Raw genomic sequence first — 13,262 nt, 5'->3', positions numbered from 1 at the left:
AGGCCCACCGTCCGAAGATATTTTCTTACCACTTCGTTCCACGTCTTCCAGGATCTACCCTTTCACAGTTTACCTCCAGAATTAGAGCTCGGCAGTTCTTTACACAGCTGTCCTCATCCATATGCATCACATGACCAAATCAGCACAGTCATATATTGCATATATTTATATTTATATATATATATATTCACACACACACACACCACACACACACATATATATATATATATATAATATGAATAAAGTTAGATAAGGCCGGTCTCTGGGATTACCCTAGGTTTCACGTCCCTAAAGCGCTTAGCTTTACAGCATATCATCAGATCCTAAAACCTGTTGGCTTAACACCCATCTAGCGCGCGGCCTCTCGAGAAAGAAGAAAGGACAACAACAGGGGATTGTCTCCCTTTGGTTATCAATCGCAAGTAACCCTATTATCTTGCAGGTTTCAATAGGGCACCAGGAATTTTCTGAAATACATGCAGTGTGCGAAGACCTCTGTTCTGGAGTTAAGAATGTTCTCCGGTCGAGGGAGTTCTTTAAAATCCTCGCCCGCTCTGCTATGCATAGTTTACAACGCTTGGTCTCGTTTATGTAGAGGCCTGGATTTTCTAGACTTCTCCATACTATTGTGTATGGAATCCCGTCGTATTTCAGTTGTCATACATGACTGGCTAGTGACGTAACGTATCTCCTTTCCGGCATCCTGAAGGAGGATCTGTGGCTGGAGAGGCGTTGTTTGAATGTGTTACCAGCGCAACTGATGTATCTCTGTGGTCGGGTGTTGGCAGTGCTGCGTCTGTTGGTGTTGGTGTCATTGGAGGTGGCGATGATGTTGGTGCCCTTACTACTGGTATTGGTAAAGGTTCTGTTGTTATGGCCATCGTCGTTAATGGACGTGCTGTCACTGCTGTTATAGGTATCAATAGCGATGGCTCCGCTGCAATTTCCGTTAGGGATACTACCATTGCTGCCGTTGTTGTTATTGTTGTTATCGCTGGCGATGGTACTGCAGCTGGTTCTGCTCTTGTCTCCGCTGCTGCTACTCTTGGAACTGTCAAGCCTGCTACAGTAGTAGCCGTTGGGGAAGCTGCGGATGTTGCTGCTGCCGTTAGGGATAATTCCATTGTTGCCGTTGATGTTGTTATTGCTGTTATCCCTGATGCTGCCGCTGGTTCTGTTCGCGTCTCTGTTGCTGCTACTATTGGATGCCCAAACTGTGGAACCTGCCCCAACCTACTTCAAGGCTCGGTTTTCTTTTTCAAACAAGGACAGAGGTTCGCAATTAAAACTAGTTTCACTTGTGCCTCTGAGAACCTAATTTATGTAATAACCTGCTCGGGTAGAGGACACCACTATATTGGACAAACGAGTATGACCTTGAAAAACAGAACCACTCTACATAAGGAGCAAATCCGTTTCCCGCAATACAGACAAATTCCTCTCAGTGAACATACAGAAAAATGTGCAGGTGAGATCAAACCAAATTTCACAGTCTTCCCTTTCTACCAGTGCAAAGACGCAATCTCTCAACTAGAACGCTTAAATAAAGAAACTTTTTTCATTGAAAAATACAAAACACGCCTTAATATGCACGCATAACCAACTTTTATCTTTTTACATATTTCAATTCACGATTACATCACTGTACATAAATCCCCTACTAAACAAGGTTTTTGAAACTTGTCGCTGACTGTACACATATATAATCCCCACCTATTACCGAAAGCTGAACAGTTATCTCCCTTACCCACAACAATAACATAATAGCGACCACCAGTTACCTCCCTTTATTTACCTACTTGTGAAGGTGAATTTCATCACACAAAAAATAGACCAAATTTCTTCTTAAGAAAAATATGTATATTCAAATAAGTAAAACATAATATCATGAATAGCGATAGCGAAAGCGGTCGATATATTAAAAATTATATTCAAACTATGTAAGTGTGCGTATTTTCCTTTTTTAATTTCATATATATACATATATACATATATATATATATATATATATATATATATATATATATATATATATATATATATATATATATACACATCTACATATATGTATGAATTTATGTGTGTGTCTCTGTGTCTGTGTTGTCCTCCGCCGCCATCGCTTAAAAGCCGTTGTTTGTGTGTTAAAGTCTTCATAACTTAGCAGTTCGCCAAAGAGCCTGATAGAATAAATACCAGACTTACAAAGAATAAGTCCTATGGTCGATTTCTTCAACTAAAAAAGGTAGTTTTCCAACATGGCCGCAGTCAAATGACTGAAACAACTAAGAGAATATATATATGTATATATATATATATATATATATATATATATATATATATACACGCATCCATGTATGTATACACACACGCATATATATATAATATATATATATATTATATATATATATATATACATACATATACACGCATATATACTTACATACATATATACATACATGCTTCTGCGTATGTACAAATGCACGTATATATGTGTGTGTTGCATGTATGCGTTTGTATATATACAAACATATGCACACAGACACACACACACACACGCACATATATATATATATTTAATATATTTATACAAACATATATATATATATATATACACACATTTATATATACACAAACACATGCGTGGACGTGTGTATGTGTAAAATTCTAGATTAGCTCTTTTAACGTTCGCGGCAAAATTAGAAAAAAATATACTTATGTAGCTTCATCTGATTCGATGTTATTTTGCTCAATCTAATTAGAAATGAAGATAGCAAATGCAAATATATATTTAATTAATATAAATAGACGGAGAAAAAATATGTGAATCAGTAATTATTGAAAAGTAAAAAAAAAAATAATAATTTTAATTCCCCAAAGTGAACGGTTAGCCAAGAATACTTAAATGAATATCTTTCCTGAAGTATCTACAAAGATTTCCCCCATATACATGTGCAATTGTGTGTGTGTGTTTGAGTGTGTGTGTATGTGTGTGTGCGTGTATATACATATATATATCACGTGATCACGTGACCGACCAGTCTATCAGATGTAGTTACACATCGCTGGTCACAATGCGTTCGCATTGTTTTAGCCTTCGAATGACGCCACCCCACTGGCTAAGCGAGCAGGCCAACATATATATATATATATATATATATATATATATTATATATATATATTATATATATATAAACTTGGTTACAATTTAGGTCTCTTTGTTCAGGTACTGCTTGATATGTTGAGGAAGGGTCAAAAGCGTTGGAGAGCAGGAATATTGAAGTAGTAGTTGGAATACAGTTTCCTAAAACGGGAGAATTGAAACCTCTGTATATTGGAAAAAAGTTATTCGTATTATAATAATTCGCACCCTCAACAAAATTCCGATGTCAGGACTGCTGTCCAATGCTCCGTCTACACTATAAAGGCTGTAAGACGTGATGCGGACAGCTTCAATGGAGACTACAAAGTCGTGGCCAGCAGAACGGAACACAACAGACGTTCTGATCGCTTTTGCAAGCAGTATTTCATCCAGTAACTGATGAACAGAGCCTTAGGTTCATTTGAGATGCCTATGTAAAGCTGATGTAGACTGCGGTCAAACCCTAGTTACAGCAGGTTGCTCCTTGAAACCCATATGTCTCAGAAGTGTTGTCGGATTATTTCTCCGACCAGCCCCAATACCTGGACTTCTAATTCTCCAGATTGTATTACCATGGATTACTCTCTGTGGGGTACGGTTGAGATAGACCGCTCTGCCTGTAACACCAAAGCCGAGCTATTAGCCAAGAATAATGAGGTATTTGAAAATCTTCCCATAAAGAGAGAGAGAGAAAGAGAGAGAGAGGAGTGCATGCGCCAGGTTCCGAAGTTGTTTCGAGACCGTGGTGGAAGCTGAGGGCCGCTGCTTTGAGTAAACTGTTATCTCCCAGCCATAATTTAGATGATAGTTTTTTTCTTCGATTTTAAAAAATACATTTACCCTTGTTCCGCATATTGTGTTTTCTTTAATCTTTTATGCAAACTGTCGAATTTATCCCGAACAGCCTGTTTACACAAACTCTAACACACATACACACTCATATGCACACATACACACGCATATGCACAAAAACATGTTCGTATTAAAACGAACAGGCATATGTATATATAAATACAAGTACACTCACGCAATCTCATATGTGTCCGTACACACGTAGGCATATATAATTTATACAATATATCCATATCCATACACCTACTAGATGCAGGCATTCATGTATGTATATATATATATATATATATATATACACTGAATAACTAACTTGCCTAGCTAATGTCAATATTTTAAATATGAATACGACTAGAAATATTACTTGCTTTAAATCACATTAGTGACTCTTCAAAATTCCTTTTTAAGCTAATAATGGAAAACTTCACACCACAAGATAGACGTTAATAGATTTTAAACAGAAATGCAACTTTCTTACTCTCTCATTCTTAAGTCCTCTCAGCCCATCACGCTTCTAAGTTGTTGTAGTATTTTTCATATTGAATTAAGCAAATACTCGACATGAATTGAAAACTGTAACAACTCGAATACATGACCAGTGAATTCCACTTACCAGAAAAAAATGTATACTTCACAAATGCTCCGTTTATTTCCCGAATTCATTCAAAACAAACATTGGTTTGGCTACTAATTCCTTTAAGATGAACTACAACAATCACAGCCACATGTTGTGAAAGCTAGATAAAATAAATTACACGCGCTTATCAAATAATATATGAGATATGAAAACAAGATGCATACATTTTGAGAGGTATTGGCAAAGCCAACTTTGTTTTGGCATTCGTGGAACATACATAGGAGCTAAAGCATAAAAATACTTCGGTAAAACATGACACCAAACGTCAATAATTCTCCAAAAGATCTATTCTGCAGATATGAGGCATTGAAATTTTATTTACTGTTTAGGCTATTAATTTACCCACCAAAAGTAAAACTGCCAAAGATATAGTATATTCTTCCTATGAGGATGACGTTATATGACAGTAAACAAGTAACCATTTAAACACTTCTCACGACGTGTAGACTATTATTTGTTTAAATCATTCGGCAGCGAAACAAAAATATTCGCATGTAAATCATTAAAAAGACAGACCCTTGTTTACAAGGTCCAACCTGCCGGTGTGTGTTAATGCATGAGTTTGTATGATTTTCCTTATGTATTTGTGTGTAACAATATACGTTCAGATGTGGAAATAACAATGCATGAACGTGTCTCTCTATATAGGAACGTCTATATATATTTACATATATGTACACATACAGACAGCTATAAGTAGGATCTTATTCTGGCCTACGTAATGCTATGAGTTATGAGATTGTATACATACGTGAATAAATTTTAAAATAGGGTTCATCCAAACACACACACACACACATACACCTCCCACACACATATGTATGCGTATATGTTATAGATAGATAAACATAGGCGCAGGAATGGCTGTGTGGTAAGTAGCTTGCTTACCAAGCACATGGTTCCGGGTTCAGTCCCACTGCGTGGTACTTTGAGCAAGTGTCTTCTACTATAGCTTCGGGCCGACCAAAGCCATGTGAGTGGATTTGGTAGACGGAAACTGAAAGAAGCCCGTCGTATATTTGTATATATTTATATGTATGTGGGTGTATATGTTTGTGTGTCTGTGTTTATCCCCCCAACATCGCTCGACAACCGATGCCGGTGTGTTTATGTCCCCGTAACTTAGCAGTTCGGCAAAATAGACCGATAGAATAAGTACTAGGCTTACAAAGAATATGTCCTGGGGTCGATTTTGTCGACTGAAGGCGGTGCTCCAGCATGGCCGCAGTCAAATGACTGAAACAAGTAAAAGAATAAAAGAAAACGAATGTGTAGATAGATAGATAGATGATAGATAGATAGATAGATAGATAGATAGATAGATAGATAGATAGATGGATAGACAGACATATCTATGCCTGTCTATCTATCCATATGGCTGTATGCAACTGTGTTCCTATTCATATATTCTAATATACGTATTTGCAAATATTTGTATATAAATTTGTGGATGTATACGTGCTGTGTAATTTTGTACATATATGTATTTATGCGTGTTATTATGGCTGTATATTTCCACATAAAATGTATACATACACACATACATAACAACGAATATACGTGCGTTAATGTATGTGTGTGTGTGCATCTGTGCAGATAGATAGATGATAGATAGATAGATAGATAGATAGATAGATAGATACATACATAGATGGATAGATAGATAGATAGATAGATAGAAAGATAGATAGATAGATATGCATACACACACACACACACACATATATATATATATATATATATATATATATATATATACATTTTTAATTTGGTAACGAGAGTAGTTTTGAACATGCAACTAAAGCTCCTATGCCGGATACAGTCAAATGATGCTGACTGGTGAACTAGTTTTTTGCGATTGCATCGAGCTGTACCGATAGAATGTAGAGTAAATATAGTAATAATAGCAATGGAATTTATAAATATTTTAATGTAGCGCGACGCGCGTTTCCACAAATCACGTATCCCTGAAGATCCTAGTCCGTACCCTAGGATGACTACAGTGTAGTCTGTCGTATCTGTGGGCATGGGGCAGATTATCTTCATGGACTCACGTCTTTGGGCGATATCGAATATACTAATCGCCAATAGAGATAAAACACATTAAAGCAGACAGTCACTACAAACGAACAGATTCTAAGCAACACCTACTGTTCTCTCCATGCAATCCCAAACACACGCAGAAAAATATTCCTATTTCTTTATTGCCCACAAGGGGCTAAACATAGAGAGGACAAACAAAGACAGACACGGAGATTAGGTCGAATACAGCGACCACATTGCGTAACTGGTACTTAATTTATCGACCCCGAAAGGATGAAAGGCAAAGTCGACTAACGGAATTTGAATTCAGAACGTAACGGCAGTCGAAATATCGCTAAGCTTTTCATCTGGCGTGCTAATGTTTCCACCAGCTCGCCGCCTTAGAGGATTTATCTGTTTTGTACATATGTCTATGTGTCCACTCAATGGAATTTGCCTAATTATGAGGTCTCATAAAGAATAATAATATTTCATTTAATATTTGAAGAGGAATCTGCACAATTGTCTCAAATCCTGAAGCTCGCAATAAAAGATTCCAGGAACTAATACAACTACTACTTAAAAGATGATATCCATTAATGTTAATAGACAATAGAATAGAACGTGCCAAGAGCTACAAAAATGATAAACGCTCCAGATACATCCAATACTCTACCCTTTATTAGAACATATAACCCAAGGAACACAGAGGTTTACAATATTATCCACCAGAACATCTCACTACTAAAACAGGATCCAAGAATGGAACAAGCATTTGAAATACACAAAATAATCAAAAGTAAAAGTCAATTAAAGTCTCTCAAAAAATTCCGCACCAACGCTAAATTACCTTCCACAATTCCTACGCCAACAGTAAAAAACTGCGGCCGCCCCAATTGCGAAATTTGCATCAATCTTATTGAAGACATAACATACAATTTCAAATCAGGATAGATTTTTACCGTAAAAACATCATTGTCCATGTTTTTCAAGGAATTTAATATATGCAATCAAATGTCAAGGATGTAATGAAGAATACATAGCTCAAACAAAGCTTATCCTAAGAAAGAGATTGACAATTCACAGACAACAATTATTAGACCCCAATACTACGCAGATTCCACTGAGTGGACACATAGACATATGTGCAAAAAAGATAAATCCCCTAAGTTCCAGGTCTTTCCACTCTACCTATCTTCAGTGAATACCACAGACGAAACACAGATAAACAGCGAAATACTTTCATACAAAAGTACAAACCAAGATTCAACAAACTGTAAGAAAGTACATACACAAATAGATATTCACACGCAAAACTATTTCTGCCAATTAATATGAGGAACCTGCACAACTAACAATCTAAACTTTACCCACTGGACTACATACAAACGACTCCTGTAGACTCTCCCACCTGACAGATTAAATTTAGTGTGCCTTGATTGTAAATAATATGTTCACTCAACCGTGTTGGCCTTCATTTTAGGCGCAAAACATACTCTCACGTGACACTACCGCACGGACGAAGCGGGAGACGTACAAAAGATTCGAAACTTCATCACGTGTTCATTTTCTACAAACACTTGACAGAAAACATTCAGAGCATTGATTGTTTGTTACTGTCACTGGACATGCTCAGTCAACCGTGTCAGCCTTAATTTACGGTGCTAAACATCGTCACTTGATACTAACTCATGGACGTAGCGGGGAACCTAAAAACATTTCTAAGACCAGTCATGCGACTATCCTACACCAATCAAGTCTTATTCAAAATATATACTAATTTGAACCATGAAATACCTATGAAAATAGGTCAAGCTTCAAACACTAGTCCGAAGGAAGACAGCTGCAACATAAGTCACGTCGTTCTATTTCAATTTTTTGAAAATCAGTGTAAACTGTGAAACCGATTAAATTGTTAAATATAATAATAGAAGAAATACACTCAATGCATTTTTAACTTCTATTTTTCCTGTATTTCTACCCGTGTGGAATAAAATAACTTTGTTTTCTAAACGATAAATTTCTCTCCTAATCGGATGTAGAATTAGCATCTTAAAATTTTATTTAACATATATGCCCTTCACCATATATTGATCTTAACCAATAAGGATAAAAATCTGTTTATGAGTGGACCATTCTAAAATCCCTACTGTAGTATACAATATTGCCTCGGTTTTCTTTACCATAACTTTAAAATATTATAACCAATTTTTGTTTCTTTATATTTCTTATACTTTATATCCTAAATAAGTTATGGCTTTTCTAGTTTCAGTCACTTAAATAATATCCCTCTATTTTATTCCCATTTCGTTAATTTTTTCCTCTAGATAAAATTTATTCTCTCTATATTATTTCTTACGTTTCACTCTTCTCTTTAATTCATTCTATTTACTTAACGTCTTCACAATATCTTACCCTAATTACATAATGTTCCTCACAACCCTAACCGTCTATACCCTTATTAAATGATTACATAAAGTCCCCAATACCTACAACCGTCTATTTTTCAAATCCATCATAGTTATTTTTAGCATGATTTGATTAGGTAATATCTCCCCCTGCAACCCCATTTGACGTCTCATCTTTTCTAACAACTTAATGTTTACATTACTTGGATATATGAATACGCCGTTCTCATCTATCTTATTCAGTACGTTTTTTTTTTACCACCAATTTCAAATCCTTTGAAAAAATATGTAAGCAATAGCTTTTTGTACAAAGCATCCCTGATGATATCTGGTAATATTGCGTTTTTTTTTCTGTTTTTTACATCTAGAATCTTAGACCCTGAGGATCTGAAACAGACCAGATTGACACGTGTAGGTACATTTTTATTTTTGCTTTTTTCCGTTAATTCATGTTCCTTTTAATTTTACTTGTATTAAATGGTTGTTATGTTTTTATCATGATACAAATAAAATGAGTATCCACTATATATTTTTTCTCCGTTTTATTATATATAAATTAGACTATAAATTAGACTGTTTATCCCTATATATTGTGAAAAATCTCGCAATATATCATCGATAACATCAGTTGATCTCTGGATTTCATAATCCCTAAACAGGAAATTACATCTTCAAATTGACTATACACACACACACACACACACACACACACACACACACACACACACACACACATATATATATATATATATATATATATGTATGTATGTATGTCTAAGATCAAAGGTTATTCCAGCCATGGGTTCATAGGGTCGGTTCACCAGATTCTGTGGAGTATATATAATGTTCTCTCAAAAATGGGTAATCCAGTAAAGTTGCAGGACTACTAGTTTTGCCTGATGACAGGGTCGGAGCAAGGTAAATTAACGTATTTTGTTCAAGGATAGAAACGCATCACTCCGGTTCAAGAATCGAAACTGCATATTTACAATCACGAGGGCACCATCCTAACAAGTAAGTCACGCGATTCCACATGTATGTATGTATATTTATATTTGATATGCATATGTATATATATGTGTGTTATATATGAGGGTGTGTGGGGGTGGGGAGAATCTGGGGTGACAGCGCTAAGTAGTGATGTGTATGAATGAAAAATTGTCTACCTGCTCAAATATACATGAGGCATATTCGTAACCCTATGAATGGTATTCATTGTACCTTGTCGTGGACCTTCCATATATTGTTTCATATCAGAGTGATCTCGTAATTTTGAAATTTGAAGTTAATATGAGAAATTCATGTCAAAGCCATGTCAAATTCAAGCAATGACTCACGCACATATAAAGTAAAATATGGATTTTAAAAATTCCACTCTTGTGTACTTACTATGTCATATTTTCTCTCCCAAGTAATTTTTCATCAGTTTTTGTTAAATATACTTTATGCGTTGATAAAAATCCGAAATGATGTCCCTCAAACGGTTTTTTTTCCGCTTCTCAAAAATTGTTTTAAATGTGCAAAATCCTATTTAGTGTCCAAGGTGATTGGATAACAAACGAGTCCGTTCCTGGTAATATATAGACTGCATTTGGGATTTCCAATACTATAGATGAATCTTTTGAGACGGGAATATCAACTGAATTTAATTATTATTACTGACTAATTGAGATGATTTGGAAGCATTTACCTTCTAAACAGTTATATTACATGCAGAAAATGTTATTATACAATGCATGAAAATATCGTCTTCCATTCTTGTTAGGTACAAATATAAACGATGACCTGAAACCTAAGCAGTTTCTTGTCTATCAAGCAGATACACATAGAGCATGAAAAATCAACTCAAAATCTAGGCTGCCTGAGTTGTGAAAATCTAACGGAAAAATTTGGGTTAAAGAGGATTTGTTTATTGAACGATTCCATGAAAATATTTGCCCAAGTGTTAAATACTACTGTATAGTGATTAATTTCAAGGGTAAGGTATTTCTGCTTTTAGACAACTCAACTCCCTTCGTCATCCTTGAAATTCATTACAAATATGTATACCTTTTGAAGTCGTTTTCAATCTACCAAGCACAATTTCATCAACAGCCAATGAACCCGGAAGGTATTTCCGTTTTCATGGCATATTACTTTACAAGAACTTTAAATGAGCTTATCACAGCAAGTAATATTAAATATGAGTCATTTAAATAATTCTTGAAGAATTGCATGCAAATATATTGAAATCACATGCAAAGGAATCAAACATACATGCCTTATTGCAGTTTGGAAAAAATTCTGTCCAAATGTTGTTAAAGAAACTTATAGGCTTAGTATGAAATTGTCTCAGTCAGAAATCGTCTTGTACAAATAACAGAAGTGGTATTTCAAGAATTTTAAACAGGTGATAATTAAGAATTATTATCTGCTTTAAGGAGACATTATAGGGAAAAATTAGATGTCTTATGAATTCGAGACTTACATACATTGTCCGCTTTTTTTATGAATATAAATATGTGATATAACAAACAGAGCAATATTTTTGATAATTCTTTTTCACGTGCTGCAAAGTGTGTACATATTTCATTGAGTTAAATATGGTTTTCATCAAGGGATATTTTTTATATGACTGGGGGCATTGTATTTTCAATAAGTATATATATTCATTATTGTTGTATTTGGGGATGGTCATGTTGCCAGTTTAGTCAATAAAAACAAACACATTATATATTTGATATTAATTTGCTTCAGCTTTATCTTATTTTTTACATTAATCGTATTTCTGCCATTTTGTATTTTGTATTCCTATTGTATGTCTTTATTTGCGCATGCGTATACCCCTTGTGTGTCTATGTTTAGTGAATGCGTGTGTATGTGGGGGGAGTGCATGTATTATCTGTATCCCCTGTTTATACACTTTCGTTTAATTTCTTTTTATTGATTTTATTCATGTGTTTATACCTACTTATTTTTTCTATTCTTTCTTTTCTTGTATTTAATTTAATTTAATTTTGTTAACGTATTTAGTTATATATTTCCATTTGCTTATCTGTGTATTTTGTTCATATTGTTATCAGTTTATGGCGATCTTATTCTGTCACATGTTGTGGTGTGTTGGCGGTGTATGCTAGTGTTCCATTCTAGTTTCCTATTCAGGCTGGGTTTATTGTCTATTCTGTGTGTAGCTTCTGTAATTTTTCTAAGCGTTGCGTCTGTTCTATGTGTGGACAAGATTTTAACTTCTATGTTGTTGAGTGAGCCCCCGTGTTTCTGCTCGGCGTGCTGGTACAGAACCGATGAGCTCTTCTCTTCCTTAAATTCACTCCAATGTACATTTACCCGCTCTCCTATGCTCCGTGCCGTTCCCCTAAGTACGTCGTTGTAGTTACTGCATCATCCCCCTGTACATCTTATACTATAGACTACATTTCTGGCTTTACAGTTCGTTTGTGGGCTAAATCTACATATAGTACAGTTCCTATCAGTACAGAGTGTTCTACTAAAAGGGTAGGCTTTACCGATTAGGAATTTGATAGTGTTGCTTGGCCTTTCAACGACCTTAATTCTTAGCTTAAGCTTGTCTACGGCCCTTCTAAAGCGGTACGCCAGTTCACCTGTAGGGGTGGTGTCGATGAACATGACACTCTGGTATTTGTGGCTATCATACCATGAGTTGGCCTTCCCTATTTTCTTCTTAGTCCTTTCAATGGTGTTCCATGACTTGCTCCTACAGTGTGGGCAAACCCCATTCCTATCGTTACCTATCATAGTTTCAAATGTTCTCATGGCTCCTTTGTATACTCTGATCCTTTCTTTATGGCTGTAATCTAAGAACTTCATGCGGTGAACGAAAAGTTATATGTGTCTCTTTAACTCTGTCGGGTCGCAAATACGGGACACATTTCGCATTACTCTGACGAGGTCTGCCATCAATATATTCAATTTGGCATTGTCCGCGATAGTTGAGTTCCGGTGGATCAAGTATTTGGAAGCCATAGGTTTGGCATAGTGTGAATGAATGATTCGGGTTTTATTATTCTCAGTTTCCAGCCAAAGTTCTGTATCTAGTACTGCTAGTCTATGGTTAGGGTGTTTAGTAGAGCAGTCTATCGTGACCTTAATACTCTGGTGGATGGAGTTAGTTATTTGTTGGATGCTCTTCCTAGTATTAGTTTATATTTCTATTTCAAGAGCACTCTCTTGTGGGGGTGCCTTTACACTA

The 13,262-nt window shown here is 35.6% G+C and overlaps 1 long non-coding RNA gene across 1 annotated transcript in view; it reads left to right on the top strand.

The window, feature by feature from the left end:
- The first annotated feature begins 639 nt into the window (after window positions 1-639).
- The window catches only part of LOC118766238, a 23,110-nt gene continuing 10,487 nt past the window's right edge, over window positions 640-13,262 (top strand). The window contains exon 1 of the long non-coding RNA XR_005002142.1: window positions 640-808. This is a non-coding gene — a long non-coding RNA (uncharacterized LOC118766238). The remainder of the gene's footprint in view (window positions 809-13,262) is intronic.

This window comes from Octopus sinensis, linkage group LG1, assembly GCF_006345805.1.
Source record: "Octopus sinensis linkage group LG1, ASM634580v1, whole genome shotgun sequence".
NCBI lineage: Eukaryota > Metazoa > Mollusca > Cephalopoda > Octopoda > Octopodidae > Octopus > Octopus sinensis.
Note: the sequence above shows the minus strand (reverse complement) of the source record. Positions and strands in the feature narration are given on the sequence as shown.